The following is a 19,222-nucleotide window of genomic DNA, read 5'->3' on the forward strand; positions in this document are numbered from 1 at the left end:
GATGTTCCATAATGAGAGCGTACGTACGTACTGTGCGGGTATACTGGAAAATGACAGCTTTAGGTGCGCCGAGGGTTGAATGAAAGCCAAACTTTATCATCTGTCCATGTGGTCATACTTTTTATGTGGAGATTTGCTCGTGGGATCGTTGCCTTGAAAAAGAATCCAGCGTTAAGTATTGCTCTTTTGCTTTGTTTTTGTCTCGCAGCTGCGCCGAGAGTGAATTCAGGCACGGCGGCGTTCAGATCCGAGGAAAATTAAAAATTAAACGTTTCTTCAGTTGCGAGATCAAACCAGTGAATCCCATCAGGGAAAATCTGACTTTTAAATACAATCATGTACAGTATTTATAGGCTAAAAGGCTACAAAAGCGAAGCAGTAGCCTCGCGCGAGGAGGCAGTTCTTTTCTCTTCTGGGAGACTGTGGTGAGGCTGGTGCCTATGCTTTTCAGTGGCTGTATAATAGCGCTTCTTAGCTTTGAGCTGGTCTGTGCCGGTGCAGAGCGCATGAGGGATCAACATGTCATCGGAGTTGTTCTTGGCATATTGTCCAAGAGACGTTTTGTCATGGCCAATGAGTTTCATCCAATCTGAATGTGTGTTGGACATTTGTGGTGTTCTGTTGAAAATAAGCCAAAGTGGAATCTCCGCAGCAGACAGTTTGTGATCAGTCTTAAAAAATATCAACTTGCACAAAAACGTCCCCTGTTAAGTTTTTCCACAGTTATCGAAGCTAAACAAACGGGCGGAATATATTTTTACTGAAAAAAGAAAAGGTGTTTCTGTGCTGTCGACATTGTCTGATTTATGTTGTTTTCTGTTCTGTATCAAGACCATTAAGCTTTAGATGGATATGGCTATATTGTTCAGATTGAAACGTGTTTAATCGTTTGTTTCTTCGTTCCTTTATGATGCCAAAAAAAACTCGAATGAGGACATTCTTGGGGGAGAAAAAAATAGTAATTTGCTTCGGCCTGCTTCACTAACCTACATGCTGAGATTGTCAATCAAATGCTGAGGACCCGCCCACATGCCACAGCAATTCCGAAAAACTGCCCAGTAATCCGCTATAGCAAGAACGGCAACTTCCTGTTGATCACGGTTACAATAAAGGTCCCTACTCAGAGTCACTCTTGTATAACAAACAATATTCTCAGCTCTACTAGTGAAAGAAATGTATTTTTGATAAAACACAAGTTCAGGTTATTCTTAGTCTGAAAACAAGCATGTAGAGTCACAGTCCTACCTCATTGCCACTCATTGTCTGTGTTTCTAGGACAGTCTCGCTATCCTCATACCTCATTCAGAGATTTAAACCGGTATATATAGTGTAGATTAATTTCAGATGTCATGTTTTACTCCCTGTCTCGGTGGCAGTAGAAAGCGTTTGGTTTTCCGTTTCCTTGCAGTAATTATATTTTTATCCAATTGATGGTGCTACAGCAAGCGTGGGTTGTCTATTCTGTGTTACTTACCTCAGATGGTGCTAATTTTTCTACTTTTCTGGAGGTCGTTCCGCTTTGCATGGATACAACTGGTTCGTTTTATAGCAGCAGAGATTTTGGGGTGAAAATAACGCATCAGATAAAATCTTAGGAATTGCTTTCAGCACGTCGTAAACATTTCCTTTTGAATATTTCAAATAAGACATACCTCTCTAACAAATTACCTCACATACTCTGTTCCAATTTAACAGAATATTAAAAACCATGCACGCAGGATCTCTCCGTGGCCATATAACCTTGTCTTTATCGTACAATACACACCTAATGCTGGAGTAAGAAACCTGATAATCCAAACCATCTACCTAAATCATACTGGGCAGTTGACTCTCACAGCAATGCGGTCCTCAGCAGTTAATGTGAAAGTCAATCCCACTGTAGAATTACAGTGCAACTAACATGATAGTCTTATGGTGGTGGTGGTGGTGGTGGTGGTGGTGGTGATATTGTGCAGTATGTTAACTGTCCGAGGGTTTTCTTAACTTACCAAAGTGGTTCCCTCCCAAAGAAACTCTTTGTTGTTGTCGTTAAGAAGTGTTTGAAAACAAAAAGCATCCAATTTTTGCATTTTAGCTAAAAAAACATCTCAGAAATACGGGTGTGTTGAGCGACTGGCGCTCGGCAGAACGTAAATTAGTCCGTCCACAAAAATCCAATCAGTTGATTCATTTAGAGCATGTACTGTGGGAGCTGAAGGCAAATAGTGTGAACACTTTCCAGTCAAGACGTTTTTGATGATTCCGTGTCATGTGAAGCTGAAATGTCATAGGCTTCATTAACTGACCTCAAGACCAGACAATGAGTTCAGAAATTGATAGTATTTTCATTTCACATTTTGTGTCTTTATTATGTCTTTGTCATCTCTTCATTCTTGCTGCTGAATAAATATCTAGAAACCTATATATACATATATGTGTGTATATGTATATATAATATATACAGTATATATATGTACTAATCAAATATTTTCTGGAAAGTCGTTGATGGAGAATGTCGGATGAAATAACTGTGAACATGCTCTCTTTCAGGTCTGCGTTTGTGGCTGGTTGTGGGTATTTTCTTTTTGATATGGTCATGTACTGGATAGTATTGGTTTTACCCTGGAGTCAATGAGGGCTGCTGTCGGTGGATCGTCCTGCTCACAACAGTCCCTGTTCCTCATACGTTAGGTCTGCTTTACTTGCACACAGATCAAGCCTAAGCCTGGACAAAAAAGACTCTCAATGGAGAATTTTTATTCATACTGTGTTTTTAGGCTGAACCCGGCTTAATTTCAGCTAAACCCGGCCTCACTGCACCTTGTGTCTGACTCCACGGGGACTCAAACGGAGAACAAGGATTAAAAGGCAACGGAAAGCGAAATCAAATGTTCCATGTGAACCAGTTGCACTCTTTAACTGTGCACAGCTGGTTTCGCCGGTTAACATCAGTCGTGTGTGTGTGCGTTTATGCGCGTGTGCTGCGGTCTCTTGTTCAATGTACAGATCAACAGAATAAATTCAGACTTTTATTCTACAAACAAACCCTATCAGTGTGAGATGTTTTCTTTTTCACCAAAAAAAGTTGGACAACTGTATATAAATCGCGATTAATCGTGTCCAAAATAAAGCTTTGTGTTTACAAAATATATTTGGGTGTACTTTGTAGAATTATTATGGATATTTGAATACACACATGCATGTTTATGTTTAAGAAATATTTGCACGTGTACATACACAGTGTGTACTGTGTATAATTATGTATTCATAAATACACACCCCTTCACGTATATATTTAAGAAATAGTTGCATGTGTGTGTGTATATATGACATTTTTCTTAAATTTATACATGCATGTGTGTGTAATTATGTATACATAATAATTATACACAGTACACACATCAATTGTGTAAAAATGAACTTTTATTTTGGATGTGATTAATCGATTGCCTAGCACTAATTAAAACAAATTTTATATATAAAAATAAAATTCTTAAATATATATGTGCTTGTGTGTGTATTTATATATGCATAATAATTATAGACAGTAAACAGACATACAGTGCTGGCTGACGTTTAACACTCTTATTTTCTTAGTATGTTCGTAGAGTTACAGTGTGATTAGCATTCTATATGCTGAAAAAAAAAATAAAAAATAATAATATATATATATATATATATATATATACACACACACACAGGTGCTGGTCATATAATTAGAATATCATCAAAAAGTTGATATATTTCACTAATTCCAGTCAAAAAGTGAAACTTGTATATTATATTCATTCATTATACACAGACTGATATATTTCAAATTTTCTGACTGGTTGTGTGTGTGTGTGTGTGTGTGTGTGTGTGTGTATATACATATACATATACATATACATATACATATATATACACACACACACACACACTACCAGTCAAAAGTTTGGAAACATTAAGGTTTTGGAAAGTAGTCTCTTAATCTCACCAAGGCTGCATTTATTTAATCAAAAATACAGCAAAAAAGCTGTTATATTGTGAAATATTTTTACAATTTAAAATAACTTTTTTGTATTTGAATAGATTTTAAAATGCAATTGATTTCTGTGATTCAAAGCTGAATTTTCAGCATCATTACTAAAGTCTTTAGAGTCACATGATCCTTCAGAAATCATTCTAATATGATGATTTTCTGCTCAAGAAACATTTACTATTATTATCAATGTTGAAAACAGTTGTGTACCATTTTTTAAAATGAATGTAGCCTTGGTGAGATTAAGAGACTACTAAGAGACTATATATATATATATATATATATATATATATATATATATATATATATATATATATATATATATATATATATATATATATATATATATATATATATATATATATATATATATAATATTCTCAGCGTAATTCTATTCACACTGTAACACTATGAACATACTAAGAAAATAAGAGTGTTAAATATCAGCCAGCACTGTTTGCTGTCTATATGAAGCGTATAATCTGGATTCTGGAAGATCAGCCACCCCCATCCTGTGTCCTTGACTTGATTGGACACAGACACACACATTCACAGGAGGGATGTGATGTTTGTGTTTGATGTGTGGAGTTGAGGTGAGAAAGACTGCGAATGGGTTCAGGATTAAAAGCAAGATTGATCTGAGTGTCAAAGAAAGATAAGCACACTGGCCTGTCTGAGTTATTGAGGAGGCGTGACATTGATATCAGCCCACACACACACACACACGCACTCAGAAGTTCAGGTTGCACTGAGCTCTTGTAATAAATGAGAATGTCAAAACCTATTCTAATATTAAATGAGCAATTATACCCTGATGATGGAGTTGGAATCGTCAGCTTGCTGGAAACTTTTTTCCCTTTCCTGTTTTCCCAGATTCTCAAAGATCGTTCATAGATCCTGAAAACACTTTTGACTGAACAGACTAGCAATTATCTGTCATGGAGATAACAGTCGGTAGTCCTTCCTTTAGTATTTAACGCGTCCACTGCTCTCTCGCTCTCGACTCTTTTCAAACTGCTAAGCACTTTTCTGCCAAATGTTATTGCCTACCTATGCAGTCTCTCTCTCCCTCTGTATTTCTCGCTCGCTCCATCAGCCCAAGGGGACTGCTGAATGTCATTAAAAATAACAGTATCCACATGACTGTAATATTTTGCAGTGGTGTTATTGACAGAGTGATGATTTAGTGTAGTAATGATGGATTGAGCTGGGCGTCAGGGCCGGCACATGCAGGGACGTGTGTTCACTGCAGAGAGACTTGCTCCAATTCGCTCTATTTCATTGCATTGGATTTTTCACCCTCTTGAAGAAAAAGCCCAGAACACTCTCAGTGTGTTTTAAAGTCTGTTCATCTTTAGGTTAGATTTGAGTTTTGACACTTTAACTTTTGCAGTGGACAGGGAGTTATGGGAAGAGAAATGGAAGTGGGATTGAGACGTGACATGGCTTATTCAAAGTCCCACCTTTTACTTGCTCGTTTTAGTACTTCAACTTTAACTTCAGTTAGCTGCCAAGACAGCGTTTCTAATTTTTGATTTTGATGTAAGTTTTTGCGCATTTATTTCTGCTTTCAATTATACTGAAAAGTTTTTAAATCACTTTAGTAAACGATAACAGCACTGTTTTTAACATCTCTTTCTTAACTCATCATTTGATTCAGCTGTTTAAAAGAAAACTCATTTGTACCCAAAATTGAATTAAAATTGCACAATGACTTGTCTAACCAAAATAGCAAGATGCCACTGATTGAATTAAACATAATGAGGTTTACGTGACAACACTGAAACAAAGAGTTTCTGTTCCAGATTGCATATTATTTTACAGAGCCTACAATTTAAAAGCAGTACACACTCTAAAAAATGGTGTATATATAGTACTAAAAGTGGTTCTTTGGCTCATAATCACAGGGGAACCACTTTAAGTTAGGGATGCACGGTATACCGGTACTGGGAAAATACCGGTATATATTTTATTTAAAACGGTACGATATCATGATTTTTCTGTTCCGAATTTCACCGCTAGCAGTGTGCTACCTAAACTGACCAGTGTTAATTTTGACAGCATATTTTGATTTAGTTTTAGTCATAGTCTTTTGACTAGTTTTAGTCATATTTTAGTCACCTGAATTGTTTTTAGTTTTAGTTGACTAAATGTCAAAAGATTTTAGTCAGTACTACTACTACAGTAGATTTAGTCTCCTAAAATCGAATGAGTTTATTTCAGTTGTAATACATTAAGTATTTAAGCATTACATAACTGACTGTCACTTGAACTGACATTTTGACATTTTGTTTTTTACATTAAAAAATACACAAAAGAGAGCTCAATTCACTTTTTTTTTTTTTTTTTAAACATTTATATAGTTTTTATAACTTTGTATTTCTGTTTTAGTTGGTAGGCCATATCAGGTTAAGCTAAAGCTTCAAATAAGTTTTTTTTTTTTTTAAATTTCAGTTAACATTTATTTAATTTCAAGTAATTACGTTTTTTTATGGTTTTAGTGAACTATCATAACCCTGATACTTTATTGAGTAGGTGTCAAATACTGGTCTTTCCTCCAGACTATGAATTAAATGGGAATGAAATTAATTGTGTAAGCAAAAGCGAATATAAAATGCGTGACTTTTAATTATAAACAAGCTCTAAATACACCTTATTTTGAAATGTCTGCGCCTTACTATTGCAGCTGCAGAATGCTTCAAGTTCAGATGAGGGAGATAAAATATGCATTGTTACAACCGTCTAAAACATATTACTATATAAACATCGTAAAGTAAACATTGTCATTACTCATCAGCATTAGTTCATAAACGATTGCCTGGCATAAATGTGCGCTATTCATTGATTGTGAGCCGCCCTGGAGCGCTGTATTGGGAATGCGTGAGCCTGTAGAGCGCGCAACAGCGCAGTTTTTTCCAGCGGTTAGATCAGCACGTTCATATCAAATGTGCGCATCTGTTCAGGATATCAGTTCTGACTGGATCTCTTCCCTAATCGTCCCTCCCTAACATTTTTGTCTTGTTTTTATTTGTTGACGAAAATGACAGTAAGTTTTCATCATAGTTTTTGTCATCCAACACTAGTTTTTATTTACTTATCGTCTCGTTTTCGTCAGTGAAAAAAGGTTGTTGGCGAAAATTATTCGTCAACGAAATTAACAGTGAAACTGAAGTGAAACCGGCAAATGTGGCAACATAGAACAAAATGAATACAGCAGTTGAATCTCACTCAACACGCCCTAAACGAATTAATAAAGAGAGGAGTAGAAGTGAAATTTGGAACTTTGCTTATAAAACTGATGAAGAACCATCAAACCTTGCCAAGCATCTGTCACTTGCCCATCCTGACTTGTACAAAACATTAAGAGATTGACAGGTGGATGCATAAATCAAATGATCTAATTTAGACATTTATTTTCTTTTAACACTGATTGGCGCGCATTCATAAGATCGTATCGTTTAAATATAATGAAATCTCCAGCGTTCGTTTCAACCATAGACCGTAAACAAATATGGACGACGCAACTTCATTCGCTTCTGCTGACGGGAGTTGAAGCTTTCGGAGATTCGCACACAGCGCTGACATCTTGCGCAGATTTGGGGCCGAGTCTGCGCAGTAGCGATCTCGGGACCGGAATCTGCGCAGTAGAGAGCAGGAAGTAGAGGCACCATATCAAAAGCCCGCCCACACTCTCGCAGATGCAGAACAATTCATTATGTTGGTGTGGAATAAACAGTTATGGAAATGGAGAAATTAAAGCTAAAGCTCCAATCTCCTCCCAAAAATCCAGAAAAAAGTCTGTTAGTACCTTTGTGACAACTTCACTCAGAGAAGCCGTCAGTCACAGCTGTCAATCATGATGTCACACCCCCCGTTTTTATAGCATCAAATAACTAACTCAAACTAAACGTATTTAAAAAACGAACACTTGAAATGAAATCATCGTGATAAAAAGTACCTAAAATGACAGAAACCATCTTTAGGAAACAATTATTTGAAGTGTAATATGATTGTTTCGTTTGTCTCGCGTCCATTGTAATACATGGTGGGGTGGGGTTTAGGAGCTATACTGGGACCAACCACCGGGGGGGGCGATCGAGGCGCGGAGGCTTCAGTTTCTGAGAGGAGTGCTGCAGGCTTGGTTTCAACCAGTGAGGTGTAGGTTTCATATAGTTTGCATGCATAAGTTAGGCTACTATTGCATTATTTACATTCGCATAAGACATAACCGACTACGTTTATGTGACTACTCACTAAAGATGGACATTTTTTACATAATTTTGTGTGTATTTGACTAAGGAAAAACAATTTAATTTGTAATGCACGAGCTCTTTAATCGGGTGTGTGCGTTGTTGGTATGAGCGTAAAGAAAGCTTTCTCTCAAAGAGCTCCCATTCCATGCATCATGTAATGCTATAAAACCACTTGCATGTTCAAATTGGCAAGGTTTAAAAAGACGTGGGCAGTGATTTCTGTCAGCTCTCCCGAAACGACAGCGAAAGTGCTGAATCGGAGCGCACGCAGATTGCTTTTATAGTGCAGGTGCGATGTCTTTTGAAGCCAGAATTCAATTTGCTCATTTTGAGAGCGAGGGAAGGGAGTAATGCTGAAATTACTTCTCAAAAGAAAGTTTTCAAATGACTGATAATCTTTGTTGATTCATTTAATAATAAACATTCACATAAATTTCCCGCTTTATAACCCCCAAACTTGCGAGAGTGAGTAAAATTATCTGCACCAAAATTCAGACCCTGTATGGTATCAATTTAATATCGGTAGTTCGGTATAAGCCAAAATTGTGGTATCGAGCCATCCCTACTTTAAGTGCTGTATAGCACTGTACAGCGATTCTTCACTGGTTCTTGATCCCTGAGGTGCTATATAGCACCGCCGTACAGAACCTGTTGAGCCCCTGTATGGTTCTTCAGTGGTTCTTTGGGGTGGTTAAGGTGCTATATCGCACCATTTCCACCGGCATTAACCGGGTACTAGTTCAGAGCTAGTGCTAGTGCCGGTTCAGAGTTGGTTCGACTGACGAGCCTTCTAAGAACCGGTTTGCCTTTCCACAGGCTAGAGAGCCACCACAGACCCAGGTCTTGTGCCACTGTATACGTCTCATCTTTCTCAGCAACACTAGCAAGGCAGCGGGAAACATAAACACACCAGGCTTGTTTGTGATGCATCAGCGCATAATATCAAAATACCGCATGAGCAATTCAAAAGCATAAGGAGTCGTATGCTCTCATTATACTCGTTGTCATACGCCGATCGGTCTGCACAGCGCCAATGCATCTCGAACAAGCCTTCCATCAACAATGGTGAACGTTGCGTTACTATGGCTTTACAATCCTACATCGGCATCAAAACACAGCGGATCCAACGCAATCGTGCAGCTCGCCATAATTTGTATAGACAGAGATTACAATCGAGCCGCTATTAGCTCGATTAGCTGCTATTTCAAAAATAGCGGTCACAATTTTGTGTTCGTCTTGTTGGTCACGGTAACCCAGCCCCTGACGCAAGCGGTTCTTACTTCTAGACCAGCAATGTTTTGGTGCTACTTAAGAACCACTTTTCCTGGTTCAGAGCTGGTGCTTTGGGTGTCGAAGAACCGATTTCAAACTAGGCTCTGGCTCTGAACCAGTACTCAAACTGCCTTGGTGGAAAAGGAGTAAGGGGAACCACTTTAAGCGCTGTATAGCACCAAATCTTGGTGATTCAGCGGTTCTTCACCGGTTCTTTGGGATGCCTGAGGTGCTATATAGCACCACTGTCATACAAATAACCTGTTAAGCCCCTTCAAAGGTTCTTTACGAGCCAAAGAAGCACTGTTGGTGCTGTTAAGCACCATTTTTGAAAAATAATGCGAAATGGCAATTATGGGTTCTACACAAGCGGCAACCTCTCGCAGTTTCTCTTGAAGCCAATACGGAAGTGACATAAACTGCAATTCATCGACTGGCCACTAGGGACAGGCTCCAGAAGGGAGCAGAATCTCATTGAGCCCCATGTTAAAATGACCAACTTTACAGCAGAATAAAACATGTTTACAGACTGGTACAAATTGTGGTTTTGGTCTATACAGCTAATTTTGCCCTTCATGGCAACTGTGAGGGGGGTGAATTTTTTTATAACTCATTCGTTTACATTATATAAAGCATTAAAGTTCTGCATAATTAAGGGCGTGGCCACTTTGAGTGACAGATGGATAGCCCTTTATCTGCTGTCGGTTAGTCATCTCGTCACCTCAGCTCCGCCCACGTCCCACCTTTTTGCCCATTTTCTGTTATCCAGGAGTGGCCAAGATGGCAACGGCCAGCTCGACCATACTTTACGCTTCAAAACTGCTCATCAGAATCCTATGGATGACGTCACAGACACTACGTCCATATTTTTTTACAGTCTATGGTTCTACATTGCACCATTTGACAGGTTAAAGATATGGTGCCATATAGCACCAAAAGTGGTTCCCCTATGATTACTAGCCAAGAACCACTTTTAGTGTTATATAGCACCATTTTTTTTTTGAGTGTAGTCTATACTGTGTAGAATGCAGTTGGCATTATGTTAGTATTCCGTACCGCTCATAGCTAATGGATATTATTAAACTATATTATTATTAAACCTCTGCTAAACATAAATACTGAATTTCCCAGAGATCCCTGTGTGAGTAGCTGGGAAGAGGGCGATGAGATGAGGGAGGGAGATAGGACGAAGAAAGATGAGGGTGGGCCTACGAGAGACATCTGTGATTGGCACTCGTGAAATGTGCTTGTTGTCACATCACCGAAAACCCCGATGACCCTGAGCGCTATTTTATTGTATCCAGCCGCGGTGACAGCAGACCAGGGATGGGGCGGCAGATGCGTGCTGCTGGGCGTGGGGCTCTTTAATCAGGGCCCGCTTCCAACCCAGACGTCCATCACATCCTTCATTGATGTGCTGTCACCGAGGCGCTGCCGTCAGCAGCAGGGCTTCGCGCATCATCCTTTACCTGCAGCTCGGCACTCCACTCGTCATCCTTTAGCAGCGGGAGCGTGTGATTGGGCGGCCGGTGGGACAAACGCTGTCACCGAAGGGGGGCTGGAGTGATGGAGACGGCATGGAATTGGAAATGTGTGGAGATGAATAGGAACTTTCGTGCAGCTGTTTAGAATTCCACAAGTGATGACAATAAACCGGTGAGCTTTGCAAGAGGAGCAGTGCACTGTTTGCGTCAAAAACCAACAGAGCATTTAATACAATGAAGCGTAAAAGGCAGAATATCAGTGACAGTTCACAACTTCACATGTGCACACAGAGAGACACACACACACACACACTCAATCCTGCTTTTTGATATACATGAAACATGAACATAAAAGCCCAGAGGGAATGAAATGTAGTTTTCCAGTTGAAAGCCCCAGTGAAACGTGTCCTCATTCGGTTGACATTTTCCGCACCCCAAAACCAAAGTTCCCTCAAATGCTTGGAATGATCAATTAAGTTTTTTTCTGTTACTGGAGTGAATGTGCAGCCATAGCATATTACATTTTCAGTTTATTTGCTGTTCCTTTGGTTGCTTTGCGTTGAGTTTTTCCTGATTTTTAGAGGAAGGTCGTACGTTCCTCTGTAAATGCTATTAACCTATGCAGACCGCAGCACAAAAAGGAATCGATGGACGAGATCTTGCTTTAGGTAAATAGTTTTTTATGGTTGTGATATATTGATGCGTGGACATTGATTCGGCCCAACCCTCAACCTGAAGAAATGTTGAACAATACTTCAGAAAGGGAAGGAGAAGAGACAAGGACAAATCACACACCAATCTTCCTTTTCCGTGGCCAATAAGGCCTTTCTGGGATTTTCTGTTGATGAGAAATGGATTTGCCTTAATGCATTTAGTTTTAGTTTTAAACTTCTTAAAGCGATAGTTTAGCCAAAAGGAAATTCTGACATTTTTAGGGCCCGAGCACCGTTGGTGTGAGGACCCTATTGGAATTACTCAGCCTATTATTATTCTTCTCCCAAATGAATTGCATTTTTGAGGGCCTAAACATGCTCTAAAACTCATGAAACTTTGCACACGCGTCAAAAGTGGTGAAAATGTACGTCTGATATGGGTTTCAGAATTAGGCGTGGCAAAATGGCTCGATAGTGCCACCTACAAAGTTTCACGTACAAGTATGAAATTCGGTAGACACATGTAACAGCCCAATACAAAAAAGACACTAGGTGCTAATTATGAAAACCCAACAGGAAGTGAGATATTTTAAATTTTCTTTGCAAAATTGTTGCAAATTTTGCCATTTCCAGACATTGTACTTTAACAAACTCCTCCTAGAGATTTAATCAGATCAACATCATATTTGCACAGTCTAATCTAAAGCGATGTTAAATTGCGAAGATCCTCAGTTTTCCTGAGGCCATCAGGTGGCGGTGGCGGTGGCCCCGGGTGAGAGGGCCCTTTCATCGCTGCTTGCAGCTTTAATTTTTATTTATAATCTGAAAATCTGAATATCTGGCTGAGCTATCCTTGGCACGCTCTTGGGGTTTTTTGTATATATTTTTGATCTTTTCAATGAATCAGTTGATTCAGTTCACAAAATTGTATTATATGTATTCCCTGATTACTCTGATCCATTTCTGATCCATTTCTCTTGCTGACTCAAACCGGTAACCGCTCACATTAGTTGTAGGACTACTTTTAAAATAAGTCGTTTTTTTATCCTGTTTGCAGCTTGAACGCATTAGTACCCATTCATTGTAATTGCATGGAAAACAGTGACCAGGTTTGATTCAACATGAGGGCGAGTAAATGTTCATTTTGGTGTGAAATTATTCTTTTTTTAATGTTAAAGGGTACATAACACACACAGTTTCTGCCAGTCTAATGTTAATCTTGAGTACCTATAGAGTAGTATTGCATCCTTCATATTTTCGAAGAGTCTTTAGTTTTATCATATTTATAAAAGACAGATACGCTGTACCAAAACAGCCAAGCTTGTACACACACGCACACACACAATACACCATCGCAATTTCCCTGGATAACTTTTGATTCACAATATGTTCATATTGTGTACATTATATGCACTTGCGCACCAATTGCCAACAAAACACGGCCTTTTTTATGCAGTTTCACCACACCATCTTTCAGTTACAAACGATCTGCAAATCCAGCAAACTGGGCCTTGCATGAGATCTGGGCGTACTGATCCCTTAACGCTGGATTCTTTGGGAAGCTGAACAAGGTTATCTTTCGTAACCCGAACGAAGCTCATTGATGAACGTGCTCTTGCTCTCGCTCTGGTTGATGTGCGTCCGCACTCATCTGGGAGAAGTGCCCATAGAGACAGAGCGTATTTAGGCCACGCCCACACCGGGGGGGGGGGGGGGGGGCAATCCAACGCTCTCCATTGACTTTGCATTGCGTGAGGCTGCCTCATTGTCATTTCGGACTTATAACAAAAAACAGAACAATGTCTAAAAGATGATATGTGACAAGGTGTACAGCAAACAAGCTAAAAAACACATAAATAAGTTTTTATAAGCTGTCGACCCAAAAAAACGAGCGTTTAAGAAGATTAAAGTGGATACAGGCAATACGAAGTGAAGCTTCAGCAGGAAGAATGGGTCAATTTTGGGATCCTGACACTCAGTATGCCTCAATATGTCTATGTGTGCAGTAAACATTTTGTCACTTTTAAGTCAAATATCAAAATGTCCGTTTTATATATTATATTTACTGTCGCTGATGACGTTCCCCTCTAGTCGTCGTAGTTCTCAGTGTAATATGGCCCGCGCGCTCTGTCTCAATGGCCTGAATCCACTTTTTTGTACTTAAACGCTCATTTTTTGGGTCAACAGCTTATAAAAACGTCTGTTTTTTTGCTTCTGGGTTTTGTTTAGCTTGTTTGCTGTACACCTTGTCACATATCAGCTTTTATACATTGTTCAGTTTTTTGTTATAAGTCCGAAATGACAAAAAGGCTGCTTCACGCAATGCAAAGTCAATGGAGACGGTTTGATTGTTCCCCCCCCCCCCCGGTGGGCGTGGTCTTCAGATTATGACGCGTGTCGCTCTGTCTCTATACAAGGATTTCTGCCCTTTATGAAGTCATACAGGGCCATACTCGAAAAAAACTTTCAGAAACTTATACAAATCCTGAAGGAGTGTATTTGACAAACTTTGGCCTTGTTTAGCATGGGAATCCAACTCTTTAACAGTGTAAATAAGTCAGAATGCATGAAATAGCATTAGACCCCCTTTAAATAAATAAGTAGGCCATTTGTATGTATATTTACTCAGACTTTAATTGAGTGTAGTCTTTTCATATTTTTTCTTCTGATTGCATGTGTATACATACATTAAGAAAACAACACAAAAAGAGTGCTATTATTTTTAGCAAAGCACAGCAACATTGGCTCAACAAATTATGTGAGTTTGGGGAAGGACTATCTGTTCACCAATAGCAGGGAAGGCGAGTTCTCGGGGGAAACGTGTTTGAATTTTGCAATTTCATTGGCAGACGGTGAAATGACACACTTCACCTTTAAGCACGCCAATAATGCAGCTAGAGCAAGTCTATTTTAAAAGTCTTATTAAGGGTCTTATTCCAGGCAATGCTTATCTCCCAAAAGCATAGAGTGCAATATCCGTAGTCAATGGTTCAGATGGCCTGTTGCACTGTTACCACCTCTTGTGTTTGAGTATCACACTGACAGCGTTTGATTGATCTGTGTGGACCAGAACTGTGTCAGATCAGGCCCTATTAAAATAAACATCTCGCTGCAGAAGAAACGGGTTAACTGGCTGAGAGAGCCTGACGTCTGATTTATTTTCCTCTCCTCCGCATGTCAAGCAGAAGGCTCTCTAAATGACTTCGATTAACGCAGAATGCTCCCGCAATTAAAAAATCCAAAGCTATCATGAATTTTTCATACTAGGAATGTTTAAGCTAATTATGGCTCAAAATGGAGCTCTTTGCCGAGGCGCGGCGGAGTCTTCTGACATTGACGGCCAATGTCACTGTCACAGAGCTGCTCTTAGCAACACTTCTAATCATCAGAGCTGCTTAGTATTCATGTCATTGTTTCTTTCTTTTCTCTCAGCCTTTCTTTCTCTTATACTAGCCAGACAGTCTCTTCTAAAAGTGTTAAATTGTCGTCTTCATATGATGACATCAGTAGTCATATCACGGTATGAAAGCTAGACAAGATGTTCTATCGAAAATAACATTTAGTTGAACAGTTTAATGGTAAGACATCTGGAGCACATTACCAGATATGCATAGCCTATAGCCTTAGGATAATTATATTACCAAATAGCATACCAATTTGAGTTAAAATAAATCGTTATTAATTTATGATTATTATATATATATATATATATATATATATATATATATATATATATATATATATATATATATATATATATATATATATATATATATATATATATATATATATATATATATATATATATATATATATATATATATATATATATATATATATACACCAATCTGGCATAACATTATGATATTATGAAGTGAATAACACTGATTATCTCTTCATCATGGCACCTGTTGGTGGGTGGGATATATTAGGCAACAAGTGAACATTTTGTCCTCAAAGTTGATGTGTTGGAAGCAGGAAAAATGGGCAAGCGTAAAGGATTTGAGCAAGTTTGACAAGGGCCAAATTGTGATGGCTAGACGACTGGGTTAGAGCATCTCCAAAACTGCGGCTCCTGTGGGGTGTTCCCGGTCTGCAGTGGTCAGTATCTATCAAAAGTGGTCCAAGGAAGGAACAGTGGTGAACCGGCAACAGGGTCATGGGCAGCCAAGGCTCATTGATGCACGTGGGGAGCAAAGGCTGGCCTGTGTGCGATCAAACTGACGAGCATATGCATATGTTCTGGTGAGAAACCTTGGGTCATGCCATCCATGCCGATGTTACTTTGACACGTACCACCTACCTTAGCATTGTTGCAGACCATGTTCACCCTTTCATGGAAACGGTATTCCCTGGTGGCTGTGGCCTCTTTCAGCAGGATAATGCACCCTGCCACAAAGCAAAAATGGTTCAGGAATGAACAACGAGTTTGAGGTGTTGAATCGGCCTCCAAATTCCCCAGATCTCAATCCAATCGAGCATCTGTGTGGGATGTGCTGAACAAACAAGTCTGATCCATGGAGGCCCCACCTCACAAATTACAAGACTTAAACTGCTAACATCTTGGTGCCAGATCCCACAGCACACCTTCAGGGGTCACCTTCACCTTAGTAGAGTCCATGCCTTGACGGGTCATAGCTGTTTTGGCAGCAAAAGGGGGACCAATATTAGGAAGGCGTAATGGTATGCCTGATCTGTGTGTGTGTGTGTGTGTGTGTGTGTGTGTGTGTGTGTGTGTGTGTGTGTGTGTGTGTGTGTGTGTGTGTGTGTGTGTGTGTGTGTGTGTGTGTGTGTGTGTGTGTGTGTGTGTGTGTGTGTGTGTGTGTGTGTGTGTGTGTGTGTGTGTGTGTGTGTGTGTGTGTGTGTGTGTGTGTGTGTGTGTGTGTGTGTATATGGGCGGCAGGTCCTTTTCCGTCAATGCACCTACATATATCTTAATTTTTTTTAGAGCTGTATATAGAATAATTATTTACTTAAACTCAAATCGGTATGCTATTTGGTAATTTTTCCTAAGGCTTCTGCTAAAAAATAAATAAAAAACAATGTCTGAATATTGTTTTGATGTGTGGTAACTAGTATAAGCAGAATAATTGACTTATTGAAAAGTTATTTTTGTAAAAATGTAATGGCCTGTCGTCAATTATTCCTTACTTAAAAAAATCGTACTTATCCCAAACTGTAAATGCATTATAATATAATGTATTTTCAAATAATGTCTTCTGAAGCCATCCTCTGTATTTGCGCAAGGGTTATAAAACTATTCCATTAAGAAATCAACAATAATATATCAGTCAACGCACTTTAGTCAACATTTTATGGAGATGGTAGATCACACACAATAATATTGGCAGACAGCCTCTTTGTGCCAAGGCTAAGAAACAGAACCAAAGGCAATTTGTACGATAGTTTATTGGCTTTGAGGAATCAATGGCAATGAAATATTCATAGACTTGGATTTTGCCAAAATTATGAGTGACAGCTTGCCTCTTGCAGATGAAGGATTGTGGCAGGGTAAACAAAAACAAATTCTCTTAATGAAAACGATCAGATTGTCGTTTCCGTAACTGCTCTCAGCATTTGGCCTGTGGTCCGTAGCACGGGTTATTAATATTTTTTTTTAATTCAGAGGTATGTTGACATTCAGTAGGAGCTACTTTATTATAGAGGTACATACCTCTAATATGAATAAAACCCCCTCATAAGCAACTCAAAGTGAGGCATACGATTGCATTCATCTCCCTTGTTTGCAATCATTAAATAAATTGCCTGATAGAACAACAAGATCTTTTTTCGAATGCATTGTTTGGCCTTTTGAGTGTCCTCACATTACAAAGGAAATCTATTTTAGTGGCCGTATAATAGTAAAACACTCCATAAGAAGTGGGCAGCAGTCGTTTAGCATGCTGTTTTATTTAAATGGTAATCATGTGTGATTTAAAGAGCCATTGCAAACGTAGTGGAGCGAGCAGATCTTCAAGCAGACCTCAGCTCTGATGAGGAAGACTGCTGGAGTTTGTCTCTGCCCATCTTCGCTTTTTAACTGCACTACAAAGTTTTGTACTGAGATGACATCTTCCCCCGTTACTCTGAATAATTAATTAGACATGATGAATTATTCCGTACTCAATGCCACAATCACCGGTACACACGTGCGCGCACACTCTTTTGTGTGTGTGTGTGGCGAGTATAAAAATTTCAGAGCCCTCGCGATTAGTATTCTCAAGGTTCACCTGTGTTTCTCTGAAGGTTCAAGTGGACAAAAGCCGCAAAAAAAAGTGTCAAGCCTCAGTATGAGGAAGTGAGCTTTCATTTCCTGAGATCGTGGTGCTCTGAGGAGGACTGAAGAGATGGTTTTTTTGTGGCTGAAAAGGAAAACACAAAAGCTTCATACTGGACCAAAGAACCCTAATTTGCAGGATCTCTGGCTTGCTTTGAGACTAGTCTTCAGCATGAGATGAAGAGCCCGCACTGCGCGAGGGCTGAGTACAAATGCCAAGGAACCAAACTAATATAGAGTTATTTCAAATCTCAGATCTGTAGATCCTTCCATGGTCTTCTGTTAGCCTTTCATGCCCATTCCCAGGAGAGAATGGTTACCGAGACTGAGCTGGGCGCCTTAAAAGTCTCCAGGTTGGTTTTGCCAGCGTTGTTGGACATGAATACTGGCTCTTTGGATGTCACCCCTGCGGAGGGATTAAAGGCAGCAGGGAGTTACGCTCAGTAAAGTCGGTGCTTAATAACTGCGGTCTGAGGGTTTTGTTTTGAATCACTTGAGACTCTTTGAGTGGTGGGCCGTGTGTGTATTTTAGTGTGTGTTCTACAAGAGCGGGGTTAGAGAGGTGTTGATAGCCTGGCAGGCAGGAAGGGATCTGGTCGTAGCCACAAAGGCGTCAGTAAAGGGGACTAGAGCCGACAGAAGTGGCCTTGATTGGCCTCCCAGAGAAACAGGCAGAGTCTAATGTCGAAAGAGGAAACAACTCAAGCTGTAAGCTTGAAAAGCCAATGTCATGTTTTTGCAAGTCTGCAGTCAGCACGCCTCGACGAAGACACTCACTTGCATTCAAAAATAACCGGACAGAGTGCAACACAATGGAAAAGAGTGCAGCATTTTTAAAGTGTGTTTTACTACCTTTTTTGAAGCAAAGGCCAAACAGAGGTTTAATTTGGGCATTTTTTGCAGCAAATATTAATGAAAATGTGATTACATTGAATTAATAAATTAATTGAACACTATACATGCCTAAAAAAATAAGCTGTTTATAGTGTTATGTAATATAATTATTCTGTGAATGTCATTATTATAGGGCTTTAATGTATTGTACACCTTGACTTATGAAGGCCTATATGGTTTCTCTTCCATCTTGTTGATGTTTGCACCCGTACCATTTACGTAATGATAAATCATGAAACTCTTGGCTGCATTTCAAAAGGTCAGCGACAAATGGGGTCAAAGTTGAAATTATTTGATCTTTGAGCGTCATGTTGCAATGGATGACTTACACTGTAGGCTGTAGCTTTCAGCTTCGCTTCATCAATGCTTTGGGCAACGTCTGTCCGACA

The 19,222-nt window shown here is 39.3% G+C and overlaps 1 protein-coding gene across 2 annotated transcripts in view; it reads left to right on the forward strand.

Annotated features, from left to right (window-relative positions):
• The window catches only part of agbl4 (AGBL carboxypeptidase 4), a 498,974-nt gene that overhangs the window by 371,942 nt on the left and 107,810 nt on the right, over positions 1-19,222 (forward strand). The gene's annotated exons all lie outside the window — the stretch shown is intronic.

This window comes from Gobio gobio (assembly GCF_949357685.1).
Source record: "Gobio gobio genome assembly, chromosome: 10".
Taxonomy (NCBI): Eukaryota; Metazoa; Chordata; class Actinopteri; order Cypriniformes; family Gobionidae; genus Gobio; species Gobio gobio.